This window comes from Podarcis cretensis (assembly GCF_951804945.1).
Source record: "Podarcis cretensis genome assembly, chromosome: 6".
In the NCBI taxonomy this organism is placed as follows: Eukaryota; Metazoa; Chordata; class Lepidosauria; order Squamata; family Lacertidae; genus Podarcis; species Podarcis cretensis.
Window position 1 is genome coordinate 91,698,612 of NC_137175.1, and position 15,736 is coordinate 91,714,347.

At 44.4% G+C, this 15,736-nt stretch overlaps 1 long non-coding RNA gene across 1 annotated transcript in view; it reads right to left on the minus strand.

Annotated features, from left to right (window-relative positions):
* Window positions 1-15,736, minus strand: part of LOC307218968 — a 326,381-nt gene that overhangs the window by 195,059 nt on the left and 115,586 nt on the right. Inside the window, exon 3 of the long non-coding RNA XR_013840206.1 lies at window positions 3,028-3,459. This is a non-coding gene — a long non-coding RNA (uncharacterized lncRNA). The remainder of the gene's footprint in view (window positions 1-3,027; window positions 3,460-15,736) is intronic.

Here is a 15,736-nt window from a genome sequence, read left to right on the forward strand (position 1 = left end):
ACCCCTTTGGGTTGTGTTTTTTCCGGTTGCGGACCGCCAAAACCCAGAAGTACTGGAATGGGTTACTTCCAGGTTTCGGCGGTTGTGCATGCACAGAAATGCTAAATCGTGCTTTGCACATGTGCAGAAGCGCCGAATCGCAACCCGTGCATGCGCAGACGTGGGTTGCAAACGTGCATCCCTCATGGATCATGTTTGCAACCTGAGCGTCCACTGTGCTGGGCATTAACTAGATCATACAAATCGGGTTCTCCCTTAAAGAGGGCACGTGTTGTGGTGAGACCGGGCAACCTAACCCTGTGTTGTGGGGTGGGTATGTTTGGATAGCCACAACACCCGACTGGTAGGTCCCTTGATGCAGGGTTCAATCAGGCCAATGGGACGCAGGCTAAATGGATCAAGGGACCCATTTATGCCCATGCACATGACCCAGAGCTTCCTCTTTCGGCACATGCATTCAGAACACCTGCCCACCTCTCCCTACTTTTAGGGCTTTGCGCTTGACCTTGCTATGCCGTCATGTGTCGTCTGTCGTTGGGACAGGGGCAAGGCAGGAATTTTCCCCACTTGGCTGATTGGCTGTTGCCATTTGGGTTTCGCCTGCTGCGTAGCAAATCGTCACAAATTGTAAGGTTGCGGATAGGCTCTGGTTCAGGTGATAGGGATGGGAGAACGCTCTCGCCTTCCCTGTGTGAAGGGTATTCTGTTAAAGAAATCCAGGGACTCGATGGTTTGGTCAACCCCTGAGAGGGGGTTGTACCCGTGCCTGAGTCCAGGGGGACATCTGGGTGGTGGAGTTAGCCCGTTCCCGGCTTTCCGCTTATCCAGGTGTTCACCCTTGGCTGACCTATGCTGGTGCCCTGGGTCAGCGCCACCTGCATGGCAGGGAGCTAGTTGAACCAGAGCCTATGCAACCAGTCACTTGCTGTAATCAATAAAGTTGTGGCCTAAATTCTGCCAAAAACCAAACCAAAATTTTGAGTCAAGTGTGAATTTATTTAGGAGGGAGGTTTCTGGGTCTGAACACACAGTAAGCCTGCTGCTAGCTGGCCTTCTAGAAAATTGATATTCTAGACCTTAAATGTGACTATGACGTTCAGCTGGCCTCAGAATACACCAAAACAAAAAAAATGAACTACTACAAGGCAATCGCCTGTATGTTCACTCAAAAGTAAGTCCCGTTTAATGGGGCTTACTCCCAGGTAAGTAGAAAAAGGCCTGCATCCTTAAATGCCTGATTTTTAGTCTTGAGATTCAACCTCCCATCCATTTGTTGAGTGTTTGATTTACAGGCGGGGAGGGACAGAAAGAAAAGGGATTTGAATGAGGAGGTCTCAAAACAAGGTTACTTAAACATTTCAGACATGTTTATATATGAGCACCTGTTGAATTGGGACGCGGGTAGCGCTGTGGGTTAAACCACAGAGCCTAGGACTCAGAAGGTCGGTGGTTCAAATCCCCATGACGAAGTGAGCTTCCTTTGCTCGGTTCCTGCTCCTGCCAACCTAGCAGTTCGAAAGCATTTCAAAGTGCAAGTAGATAAATAGGTACCGCTCCGGCGGGAAGGTAAACGGCGTTTCTGTGCACTGCTCTGGTTCGCCAGAAGCGGCTTAGTCATGCTGGCCACATGACCCAGAAGCTGTAAACAGGCTCCCTCAGCCAATAAAGCAAGATGAGCGCCACAACCCCAGTGTTGGCCATGACTGGACCTAATGGCCAGGGGTCCCTTTACCTTTACCTTTACCTTACCTGTTGAATTATTTGGAGAATTTTAGCAAATATGGCTTCCCTACTTTCCCTGCCTATTGAACTGTGGATCCATTTTTACTGTTTTTACATGGTTGAAAGACACATTAGAGGGGCCCATACACCTTCTGGTCCTCTGCTCTTAACCCATTACTGCTTTTATGTACCAGAGTTTCGTTTAACATTCAGCGAGTCAAACTTTCGCAGAGCATCTCAATGCCAAGAGAGAGAGAGAGAGAAAGAGAGGGCTGCTACCTGAGGAATTTGCTGCTCAGAGCCTCTGACTGCTTTCCATTATTCATTTGGTAAAGCTGCCCTTGCTGTCATTGGAGGGTAGCATCATCTTTGATTTTTTTTTAAAAGCTAAACCTTTTTTATTATTCAATGTAATACAAAATAACCAAAAGAGCAATCGGTATTACAATTAGTAATAACAGCATAACAGAAGAATAAAGTGGCTCAAATATTTATTTGCACAATTTTTTCCTTATACAGTAAAATAAAATTCTTACGTACATTTTAGTACACTGTTGTACAACGTCAACATTGTACAGCAACATATAATTTATCCGACTTCCCAATATCCTTGATTTTCTTGTAAAGTAATAAGACGTTGGGTTCTATCTGTATAATATTTCAGGGTATTTTTCCTTATTTTTCAATGTTGTTAACCTCAGAATGTTTAGTTGTTCCCACAACTTGCTAATAAAATTTGCTTTGCTCAGTTTTGGGGTATTTTTCCACGACTTAGCCTACAGATGCTTTCGGTAGTTCGGATGCTCTGCGGTCCAGCTAACCGTTTTCCTGTGAACTCTTTTCTCCCCAGTCTGCATCCCTTTTCATCCAGTGAGATGCCATTCAAGTCTGTCAGCCTTTCATTTTGCTTTGCATATCTGCAGCACAACAAGTAATTGATTAGGAAATAATTGTGGAACTTGCAGGGTTTTTGCTTCTTGATGAGTTGCAAAGGAATGAATCATGGATCAGATGATATGGTGTTTCCAGCCACAATTTCTCCACTATTTAAGTGATGCCATTATCACAGGAATTGCCCTTTCTTACAATAGCTGTACAGTATTTCACAATTATTATTATTATTATTTTACCAACAACCAAAACACAAACAGTGAAACCCTCCCAGGTGGCTGATACATTGGGTATACATAATCAATAATAACATATTAAAATCAACCATATGTACAATTCTATATACATTAACATTCCTTCCTCCACAAGGTTTATTTAACTTTTAACATTTTAATTGCTCCAAATTGTTCAGACCTACCCAAATAATTCAATATCTTCTCAAACCAATCCTCCTCTTTCTCACTGACTTTAAACCCTTTCATTTTGTGTATCTTCACAGGTAGATATTCTAAAATTATAATATAATTCAGTTTTTTTCTCCATTGGTTCACCCCTAGCTCTTCTGCATTTTTCCAATTACTTGCTATAACCTGTCTAGCTGCAATTACCATCAATTTTACCCATTTACATTCCTCTTTAGTTTTTAACTCGGTGCTACTCAGGCTAATAAGAACCATTAATTTAGATATTTCCACCTTCCTTCCCACAATTCCCGATATTTCTATACCAATCTGTTTCCAAAATTCATTAACTAACGGACAATCCCACCACATAGGACTGTATGTTCCCATCACTCCACATTTCCTCCAACAATTCTTACTTCCAGATTTTGTAATATGATATAACCTTACAGGTATATAATACCATTTTGTATTTCACAATTAGTCTCCAGCTGAGGTTAAGCTACATACTTAAATAGCCAGCACATCTATGCCAACAAAAGCTGGAACGCTAGAAAGATCTGCTGGGACAAATTCTTCCTTGCAAATTGTCTATTTCTGCCTGCTGCCCCAGCTGAATATCTTATATTTGTTTTTGTTTTTGTTTTTTTTTATTAAAATTTTTATTACATTTTCAGTTTACAAAAAAGAAAAAGAAGGACAAACCAGAAAAAAGAAAAAAAGAAAAACAATCCAACTTTCAAAATACATTTTTAGGTTACTAACTGGACTTCCCCACATCTCCCTCACCCTGCGTTCTTTACAATAAACATATCAGCAAATTATTACCTTGTTTCGTATCTTATTTATATCTTTCAGAGTGTTTTACTTCTAAATTTAAAGTACCTTTTGTCAAATATTTATACCTTAAGATAATACATAAAATAACTTTAAATTTCAACTTTTTCTTACTTATAACTTAACTTTCTATTTTCCTAATCTAATTGCAGGAGCTAAAATTTCCAAGTCATGCAGATTCTTAACATTCATACAACTTATAATGTTTTTGTAAATAGTCCTTAAATTTCTTCCAGTCCTCTTCCATTGTCTCTTCTCCCAGATCTCGCATTCTGTCAGTCATTTCAGCCAGTTCCATATAGTCCATCAACTGCGTCTGCCACTCTTCCAGCGTGGGAAGGTCTTGTGTCTTCCAATATTTTGCACTGAGTATTCTTGCTGCTGTAGTTGCATACATAAAAAAAGTTCTATCCTTCTTTAACACCTTTTGGTCCACAATGCCCAGGAGGAAGGCCTCTGGTTTCTTAGGGAAGGTGTATCTAAACACCTTTTTTAACTCATTATAGATCATTTCCCAGAAGGCCTTCACTTTTGGACAAGTCCACCAAAGATGAAAGAATGTCCCTTCAGCCTCCTTACATTTCCAACATTTATTATCAGACCGATGATATATTTTTGCAAGTTTGACTGGGGTCATGTACCACCTATATATCATTTTCATAATATTTTCCTTCAGGGCATTACATGCCGTGAATTTCATTCCAGTGGTCCATAACCTTTCCCAGTCTTCTAACATAATGTTGTACCGAATATCCTGAGCCCATTTTATCATGGCTGATTTGATATCTCATCCTGGGTGTTCCATTTAAGCAGCAAGTTATACATTCTCGAAAGCGCCTTGGTCTTAGGTTCTAACAGTTCTGTCTCTAATTTCGATTTTTCCACCTGGAATCCTATTTTTTTGTCTGACTTAAAAACCTCTTGAATTTGAGCATAATGAAACCAGTCTTGCACCCTATTCTTTAATTTTTCAAAGCTCTGCAGCCTCCAATGAATATCTTATATTTGGACTTCTGAAAGTCACAAGCCTGTCCAGGAGTCATGTGTGTGTGTTGCTTGTTATGAAACTGTAAGTTTCCATGTTCAGCTACTTGCTCACTAACACTGCGGTCTCTTTGCACCAGCATAGACACATTCAAGCCACAAAGTGGAGATTGCAACTCTGGTTTCATAAACTGGAAACATCCCATCATCCAGTTGAAGGAAGAGAAGCTGTGATCTCATAGAATCATACAATCATAGAATCATAGAGTTGGAAGAGACCACAAGGGCCATCGAGTCCAACCCCCTGCCAAGCAGGAAACACCATCAGAGCACTCCTGACATATGGTTGTCAAGCCTCTGCTTAAAGACCTCCAAAGAAGGAGACTCCACCACACTCCTTGGCAGCAAATTCCACTGTCGAACAGCTCTTACTGTCAGGAAGTTCTTCCTAATGTTTAGGTGGAATCTTCTTTCTTGTAGTTTGGAACCATTGCTCCGTGTCCGCTTCTCTGGAGCAGCAGAAAACAACCTTTCTCCCTCCTCTATGTGACATCCTTTTATATATTTGAACATGGCTATCATATCACCCCTTAACCTCCTCTTCTCCAGGCTAAACATGCCCAGCTCCCTTAGCCGTTCCTCATAAGGCATCATTTCCAGGCCTTTGACCATTTTGGTTGCCCTCCTCTGGACACGTTCCAGTTTGTCAGTGTCCTTCTTGAACTGTGGTGCCCATTTGAGTTTGCTACTGCTCTGCCATTCTGTTCATGTTGCATGAAGCGCGATTTCTGTAAGTTGGTGAATTTCTTCCAATAAACACATTTTCGTATGCAGTTTTGACTAATATACACATTTCTGCGGGACACGGGTGGCGCTGTGGGTAAAACCTCAGTGCCTAGGACTTGCCGATTGCATGGTCGGCGGTTCGAATCCCCACGGCGGGATGAGCTCCTGTCTTTCAGTCCCAGCTCCTGCCCACCTAGCAGTTCGAAAGCACCCTTAAGTGCAAGTAGATAAATAGAGACCGCTTTATAGCGGGAAGGTAAACGGCGTTTCCGTGTGCTGCACTGGTGCTGGCTCGCCAGCTGCAGCTTCGTCACGCTGGCCACGTGACCCAGAAGTGTCTTTGGACGGCACTGGCTCCCGGCCTCTAGAGCAAGATGAGCACGCAACCCTAGAGTCAGACACGACTGGCCCCTACGGGCAGGGGTACCTTTACCTTTACCTTTACACATTTCTGCAAGCAGGTTTCCCTAATGCAATACATTTTTGTATGCCATTTTCACACCCAAAAAATTGAAATCACTTTGAGATTTTTTGCTACAATCAAGTAAATTTTCGTAGATTTTATGAAATAAATAAGCAACGTGTGCATGACTACGCACACCTCCCCCTATACAAATTTTGTACAAATTGCCTGGTTGGACAACTGCAGGGTAAAATTTGAATAAGTACAACTTAACAACAGCGGTATTCCAGTTCACAGTTAGGTAGTTTTGAAATTCTCCCCCCACAGCTGCCCGCAATGTCCGGTGACTGAAATTGTACACAGTACAGTGGTACCTTGGTTCCCAAACTTAATCTGTTCCGGAAATCTGTTCCAAAACCAAATCGTTCCAAAACCAAGGCGCGCTTTCCCATAGAAAGTAATGCAAAACCATTTAATCCATTCTAGACTTTTAAAAACAACCCCTAAAACAGCAATTTAACATGAATTTTAGTATCTAACGAGACCATTGATCCATAAAAAGCAATAATCAGTGTACTGTACTATAAAATAAATAAGACAGTATTGTAGATGCTATTTTTTTTTTAAAAAAAAAAAAATTCTTACCTGCACTGATGATAGTCATTGTTTGGATGGGGGGCTTTTATCCATTTCTGCAGTCACACAACCAATCCATCAGTAGCTGAACGGGGTTCCACACAGTCACAAAAACAAATTAACCGAAAAAGCCTCAAAAACAAAAACGCAAAATAAGTAGGAAAAACAAAAGTGCCAAACTTAATCTGTTCTGGAATTCTGTTTGACTTCTAAAATGTTTGAAAATCAAGGCACGGTTTCTAATTGGTGCAGGCGCCCCGGAAAAAATAGCTGGCAGACGCATCAGATGTTTGGCTTCTGAAAAACTTTCGAAAACCAGAACAGTTACTTTGGGGTTTTCGGGGTTTGAGAACCACTGTATTCCAAGTAGAGTAGCACCATAGGTTATATCAGGGCTTTATGATGCTGGCAGCCCCATGACCCCGAGATCTCTTTTCTAGTCAGTCACTGCCACTTCGGGCCCAATAAATGCATAGCTGTCAACTTACAGATTTGAAAATAAGGGCCCAGCAGCCTCAAAAATAAGGGATCAGCAGCCAAAATAAGGGATTTTGGCTTAGCTTATGCATAAATCCGCCACTCATGGAGCCATGCTGCTTTGGCTGCCACTGACTGTGTTTTGCAGGGGGTTGGACTAGATGATCCTAAGGGTCTACAACTCCGACCAAAGAAGAGGGGCAAACGAAACTGATGAACGACATCGAGATGGCAAAGCTTCCAGGCAGAATTAGAAACCAGGAAGAGGACCTCTTTCATAAAGAATGGGGAAAGTTTATAATTTATTTGAAAAGCTGTTGTAAAGAGTTACATAGGATTGACAGAAAACTTGTAGTAAAAATTTGAACTATGGATGGACAAATGATTTATAAAAATAGAGTTATGAAAGGGATGCAGAGGGGGAAATCACTCCATTAAGATGCTGCACTGGTTGGAGGGTTTGCTTAAGCTGCCGTCGTCCTGGCGCAAGGAGTTCCATCGGCCCTTCCCAGCCCAATAGAGGGGAGGGAGGGAGGGAGAGAGACTCTTGCCCACACCGCCCATGAGCCCGGCATGAGGCAGTTGCGGTGGCGCGGCGGCTGCTGAAGCGCCGCCCTTCTGCGTCCCTCCCCATCCCCTCCTCTTCCTCTTCCCTCAGGCCACCTCCTCAGCCGCCGCTGCCGCCTCCGGCTTCCCTTGGCAGCGCGGTTGAAGTCTCGCAAGAGAGGGGCTGCCTGCCCGCCCGCCCGCCCGCCGCCACCCGTCTCCTCACGATGCGTCCCTGAGGGGGAAAAGGGAAAGACGGAGACGCGGTAGCTCATGCGCACGCTCTCTCTCGCTCTCTCGTGATGGAGGACCCCGAACTGCTGCTTCCCTCCTGAGCGGGGCGAGCATGAAACCTGGGAAATTTAAGGGACATCATCAATAAGGGACAGCAGCAGGACACGGCACTGGGATAAGGGAGTTTCCCGCCAAAGAAGGGACGGTTGACAGCTATGAAAAAATGTACTTGTGAAGTTGGGATTTCATGCCTCAATATGCACCACTTTATCCGTTTTTGTGTTGAACTACATTTGCCGTTTTACTGCCCGTTCGCCCAGTTGAGAAAGCTCCTGGTTATGTCTTGTTGTTTTAATCACCCTAAATAATACGGTGTCATCTGCAAACTTAGCAACCTCGCTGCTCTCCCCTGATTCCAGATCAAGCTAAAAAGCACTGATTACATTCCTCCATTGTGAGAACTGTCCGTTTAATCCTATTCTCTGCGCCTTGTTCTTTAACCAGCTACCACTCTATAAGAGAACCATAGTATTAAAAATGAGGGGTTTGCACCTGCTTCGAGATTCAATTTGTATCCACACTTTTCAGAGGCGGCACAAGCTGTTTCAGAGCTGCTTTGTGTCTTTCCACTTTGACTTGTTAATCAGAACCAAATTACATGAAGCTGAAGTGCTGTTCCCCTCCATTCACTATAATGGGGAATATATAAAGAACTGTAGCATTTTGCCATTTTCACAGAAGTAGATACAATCCGCAAGCAAGACGAGCCCCTCCAGAGTGGATTAAGCCTACCCAATTGTAGGTGGATCGATCCAAGTGTTTTAAAGCAGGGCACATTTAATGTCTGGTTTTTGTTGGTTTTTTTTTTACATAAAGGAAACATCAATAACTTCTTGATTCTTTGCCAGAATGGGATGAATGTGTAGACATGGACACTTCATCTGGGGGTAGGGAATGAAGGCTGCCAAAGTTTAGAATGATGTCTGCAGTGGGTGTCCCATAAGGGCAGAATGTTGTCCTCTTGGGGTTTGGGGTAGAAAAACCAATATCATGGATCCCCAGGAATGGCATGCCCAAGCAAGGAACCTGTAATAATAATAATAATAATAATAATAATAATAATAATAATAATAATAATAATAATTTACTATTTATACCCCGCCCATCTGGCTGGGCTTCCCCAGCCACTCGGGCGGCTTCCAACAAAATATTAAAATACCGTAATACATCAAACATTAAAAGCTTCCCTATACAGGACTGACTTCAAATCCCAAGGGTCTGTGAAGGCGGATGAAGCGGCTGCAGCAGATCTACACACATAAAACAAATTCATGCACAGGCGTCTTCCAAAAACCCATCCCAAACCCAAACCCCCAAAGTCCCATGGCGATTGGCAAATGGTAACGTGGGCAGGACCTTGAAATCTGGAAGCCCCTAGTCATGGGCAGTGGCAGTGCATCTCAAGGGGGCGGGGGGCGGTCTGCCCTGGGTGCCATGTCAGGGGGTATGACAAGAAGGCGCCCTGCAGTGTGCACACTCCACCGCCCCCGGGCGCGGTGGTGCAAGCAGCCATTACGCCGTCGCAGCGGCATGTAGAGGATCCTCTGTTCGCATGCGCTGTACATAGTGGTTTGCCGCTGGCACCGCCCAAGTGGCGTACGGACAGGGGTGAGATCCCTCCGTCGCCGTTACAGCTGCAAGCAGAGGATTCCACCACCACTGCTGCAGCCATGAGCAGAGGATTCCACCACTGTCCATACAGCGCTTGGGCGGCACCGGCGGCAAACCGCTACGATGCGCGGTGTCACACGCATATATTGGCAAAACCAATTTGGTGTTTCGCAACTTTCTGACTACTTGCAGGACCTTAGCCAGACCTAGCAGAGTCAACGCAGAATCCACGGAAGCAATTGGCGACTTGGCTGCTGACAAGATAGACGAAGCAGGGACCAGGAACTTGTAGTTAGGTGTTTATTATATACAGTGGACTATTTACAGGAAAAGAACACGGATCTTTAGCTAGCTCTCTCTAACACGACTCACAACTCCTACACTGAGACAGAACTCTGAACCTCTGAACTAACACATTCCAGTGAGTAGGCCATCACTCCCTTGAGAGAGCTTGACCAATTAGGGAGCGGTCTCCATGTCTCTGTTATCACCAGGCAGACTTACTCCTTCAGATTGCCTTCTGGCTGTCTGCCAAACCTTAATTGACTCTGTGTGAGTAGCTGCACGTACATAGTTTCCCAACAGCATGCGCTGTACGTAGCGATGCTGCACATGCGCCCTATGTAGCGACACCACGCATGTGTCGTACATAGCGACGCCACGCATGTGTTGTATGTAGTGGCGCAACGCATGCACAGCCGGCGGTTTTCCCTGCCCTGGGTGTCGGTTTGCCTTCATTCGCCCCTGGGCAGTGGCTACAGATTCAGTCGCTCTTGACTCAAGGAATGAGGCAGTTGAGCAGCTCGGCAGCTGTATCCATAACTGAGCAGCTCTGTTTAGGATCCACTCTGCTCACTCCGAAAAGGGGGAGGGGCTAGAAAAAGTGCCCTAAACATAGTCTGCCTCCCTTTTTACCTATGTCCCCACTGTGGAAGGACGTGTGGATCCAGAATTGGCCTCCACAGTCACTTACGGACTCACTTTAAAACCGTGTTTATGGAAGACAATCTTACTCAGCAACAAGGGATCGCCAAAGAAGAAGAAGAAAGAAGAAGATCGCAAGGGTCATTAGTGGGGGGGGGGCCTTCTCGCCGCACATGGATTTGGGGGAATACAAAGGAGATACATTTGTTTTATTCATTTACTTCATTAAATTTATAGATTGCAAAAACAGCAGCAGCAACAAACCCCCTCAAAGTCGTTTACCAAAAAGATAAAATGGCAAAATCAAGAACAAAATACTAACACTTCGAAACATGTAAAAAGTCAAAATACTGAAACAGATTAAACTTCATCTTTCCAAGCATCTGGGTTGGCTTGCCTAAACAAGAATGTTTTTAGCAGATGATGAAACGAAGACCGTGAAGGCACCTGCTTGGTATCAAGAGGCAAGGAGTTCCAAAGACTCTTCTGTCACACTAAATGATCAATAAATAAACAAGAACCTATCTCATAGGCTTTATTGGAAGGAGTGCAAACGTTATTCTAAAGCATTTTGCATGTTTTAAGTTCCATAGATGGATTTTATTATAAAAAAGATATTAATTTATTTCAGGTGTTCATTGGAGTAGCTTTGTTTTTTTTGCTAGCAAAATCAGTAAAATGTTTTGTGGCGACTTAAACGCTAGCAATTTTTGTTACCAGATGCATGAAGTGGACTACAGTTCATAATAAAATGTTTGTCTTTACGGTGGCATAATGCTTCGTTGGTCTCATTTATTTATTACATCTATTTATGGCCTGGCCTTCACCATTGTAGATCTCAGAGTAGGACATTATACAAACTGCCTATCCTAAATTAACTCAGACTAAAAATAATCAAAATAATAAATCAATCAGAAGTATTTGCATCCAGGGTTTTCCCATTGCTGGTTTGGGAAACTCTGTACATTGAGCACAATCCATACCTATCCTGCTGTTTTGAATGTAAAACTACATTTTGATGTGTTTTCCCCCAAAATAGTTTCTATCCAGAGGGGCGGGGGGCTGGCAGGAGAGACTGACCTGGCTGAATTTTAAGCCAGCAATATGTACACAGCCTAAGAAAGGTCATTGCAAGAGAGCACTTTCTACTTTCCCACGGTTGTCAAATCCAGATCATTCAGAACATCTCAAGAGCACAAATCACTAATAGACTGCTTTGCTCACTGAAATTCACTGCTGGGCTCTGACAATGTAAAGTATTAGAGATGATTTTGCCGTGTTGGAAGGATCCCACCTTATAGGTACAACAACACCTCAGGTTACATACACTTCAGGTTACATACGTTTCAGGTTACACACCCTGCTAACACAGAAATAGTACCTCGGGTTAAGAACGTTGCTTCAGGATGAGAACAGAAATCATGCTCTGGTGGCGCGGCAGCAGTGGGAGGCCCCATTAGCTAAAGTGGTGCTTCAGGTTAAGAAAAGTTTCAGGTTAAGTACGGACCCCCGGAGTGAAATAAGTACTTAACCTGAGGTACCACTGTAATATGATTCCTTTCTAGACTTCTTTTAAGCTGTGTCATATTTTTTCTGGTGACCGAGGCTCAGAAATCACTGATCGACAGGCAAGACGATTCTTTGCAATTTGTTCAAAAGCTCTGCTGCTAATTTTATTGGGTGTTCTCTTGTCCAAGTAATAAAATTGCAAACAAACAAACAAACAAACAAACAAACAAACAAACAGGAGCCTTGTATATTCCAAATATGAGCCGCCATCTTAGGAAACAGCTGGGTGTGGGTGTGTGTCACAGTCGCTGGTGCAAAAGCAGAGCCAAATATGAGGTGTCATTTCAATATGCAAACAGGTGGTTTATTATCATTCCCCATCTTTCCCCATAGGGGCCCTGTACAAAAGCCTAACAAGCAACTTTCTCTTAGGATATAGATTTTGACCTTTTTTTCTTTTTTCTTTTTTGGAGAGGGGATACTGCACCTGTTGAATTTCTGCCTGCCATGCAGCAGCTGAAAGCACAGAAACCTCCCAAAAGAAGTGGGGAACCTCTAGGGATGCATTTCTTCAGTAGCTGGATATTCGGTGAGGCGATTGGCCCTGCCTTTGCCCCACCCCTGGGGCCAATCTAGAATTATGAGGGAACAGCTGGAAGCCTAAAGGCAACTGGGAAGGCCTAAAGGCCCCAGAAAGCCATAAAACTCCAGTGGCTACTTTCACAACTAGTCAAAAAAAATTGAGAATGTTACAGGTAAATCATAACCGAGGCCAAAGGCTGAGCAAAGAGAGAGAAAGTTGCTACTTGGACTTGTCTGAGGTAATAAAAAGGTGACTTGTTGCGTTATTTACAGTCCCCCATAAAGAGAAACCTCTGGTCGCCAGGCAGAAAACCCACGAATGGGCTTTGCTTTCAAGCCCTGCAGCTCTCCTTCTTCAAAGCAAAGAAGGGAAAGGGTTAAGGTATTGTGGGTGGGGGGTAGGTTTCAGCTATTTGGGAATTAAATCCAGGTGGCCCGATGTGTGAACAGACAAAAGATAGAAATCGCAGAGGAAATAGCTCTGTCTGAGCCCACATCATGACGCCTTGTGCTGACCTCACAACCCAAAACCCATCAGTCAGTGTGCCCTTCGCGTGACTCTTCACCTCATGCACTGCAAATCCAAAACCGGGAGGAGAGCCCCCTCCTTTTCTTCCTGCCTAAGAAAAGGTCAGGATTTTCAGAAAACTGTTTTGGGGTTTTTTTTTTGCTAGAGGCTTTCACCACAAGCCCAAATGTTTTAACAGACCCTTGAACTATGCCTCTGTGCGTGTGCAAGTAGGGTAAATGCTTGAGATTTGGAGAAATATGAGTGAACATCAACCCAACGCTGACTGGGCGTTGCAGCCACCAGCAAGAAGAAGAAAAAACAGCTGCCTTATCCTGGCTCTTACACGGCCAGAGAATCTCCCCTGATTTGGCCTGCATTAAAGTAAAGGTAAAAGGACCCCTGACCATTAGGTCCAGTCGTGATCGACTCTGGGGTTGCGGCGCTCATCTCGCTTTATTGGCCGAGGGAGCTGGCGTACAGCTTCCGGGTCATGTGGCCAGCACAGAAACGCCATTTACCTTCCCGCTGGAGCGGTACCTATTTATCTACTTGCACTTTGACGTGCTTTCGAACTGCTAGCTTGGCAGGAGCAGGGACCGAGCAATGGAAGCTCACCCCGTAGCGGGGATTTGAACCGACGACCTTCTGATCGGCAAGTCCTAGGCTCTGTGGTTTAACCCACAGCACCAACCGTATCCCTTGGCCTGCATTACACATGCACAAAAACTGGAAGATTCTCTCTTTTTTTGTATATAATTTTATTAAGTTTTCTGTTTTACAAATACTCATTTTACATCCTTAAGATATCAATGACTTCCCTTCTTCTCTTTCCATGGTTCATTTCACATATATAAATCCCTCCATATATTTACACCATTGAATTTATCTTAATGCTGCCAGCGTTTTCAGCTGTACACAATTATTTCCCATATATTCAATAAACGTTTTCCAATCTTCTTTAAACATATGTTCTTCTTGTTCTATTCTTCTACACGCTTCTTTAGTTAGGACCTCGCTCATTTTCCATTTCGGGGTGAACAAAATGCAGGCCGCCTAAAAACTGGAAGATTCTCATTCATTCGTCCTGGAATCTTCTCTCTGATGTATTTGAACAGTTACTTCAAAAATTAGTGGAATAATTTGCAAAGATTTATTTATCCGGCCGGGAAAGAGGTGCGGAAAGTGCATTCTAGGTGTTCACACATTCTCTCTGGTGTGCATTTATTTCCCATTGGAACAGGTTCTCAGACTTGGCAGAATGCACTGCGACTTGTTGCACAAACCATTCATGCTTTATTGAAGCTGAAAGTGAAATATGGTCAAAGAAGAGGAAGTTTCTAGACCAGGGGTCGGCAAGGCTTACTGGTGTTACAGGAAAGTCTGAGGGCTCTCTTGGACAAATGAAGACACCAACCAGAGCAATACAGAGCAAAACAGCAGCCAGTAGGCTCGGTCTTTATTTAAGAAAAGACTGTCGCGACAGGACTCCCACCGCCCACGAGGTGAAGCAAGATGGAAGCCCCAAACAAAGGAAGACCCTAACTTTTATTAGTTGCTAATCCCCCAAGCTACACCCCCAGAATTACATCATATCTACATCATGATTACATTAAAATTAGGAGGAGTCGAGGAGGGGCTACACAGGTAATCCGAGTGTCCTGACACCTGGCCGGAGCCTCCTCTCCCCTCCCCACATGAGTCATTTTTAAGAACAAAAGAGAAGGGCAAAGTTTCCTGCCCCCTGAGGGGAATCCGGTCAGAGCCCTTTGTAAGAGTCCGCGCGGAATACACTAAAATATGCAGGTTATTGTGTCCCTGATGGCCTTCTGTCTGAGCCCATCACGATGGCCATCAAGGTTGTCACGTCCGCTGGGAAGGGCCGAAGAGTACGTGACCGTTCGGTCAAAGGATTGTGGTTGCCCTGTATCAGGTCACCCCCCTTTGATAGTCCTTGTAATATGTAGTCAAATAAAAGTGGTCCGATGAAAATCCGATGTACGGCTGATTTTTGGTGAATTTATAAAGAATATGGTCCTTGAAGTTCAAAGTACTTTCGCCTTTCGGAAGCAACTTGCTACATTTTGATTAAATCAGTCACAGACGCTTGCAGCCTGCAGTACCAGCGTGGCCGCCGCAAGGGGCGCTGTTTGACAATGTTGATTGGCTGAGGCGGCTGCCGTTTGACCTAGAGTTCAGGCGGCCGGTCTACTCACAATAAAGATAGGGCGAAGCGGAGCGCTATGGCGAAAAGCTGTCAGACCAGCGCTTCCTTATTTACGGAAGGCTTTCAAGAGATGGCCCTCTAAAGGGACATCTCTAGGGTCAGGGAGGGGGGATGCGTGTATGTGTGAGTGTGGTGCTTGTGCGGTACACGTGTCAATGGAGGGGGTGTGTGTTTTCCGGCGACACTGGGCATGGGCCGGATCACTCCCGCGGAGATCCTCTGTGGGCCGTGACACCGGAAATCGTGTCTGCTCATGTCCGTGGCACCGAAAATCGCTTCTGCGCATGCCCAGACACGGGAAATCACGTCTGCGCAGAAGCAATTTCCGGCATCTGGGCATGTGCAGAAGTGATTTCCGGAGCCGTGGAAGAGAGTCCCCACGCCGCGCTGTTCTGGTT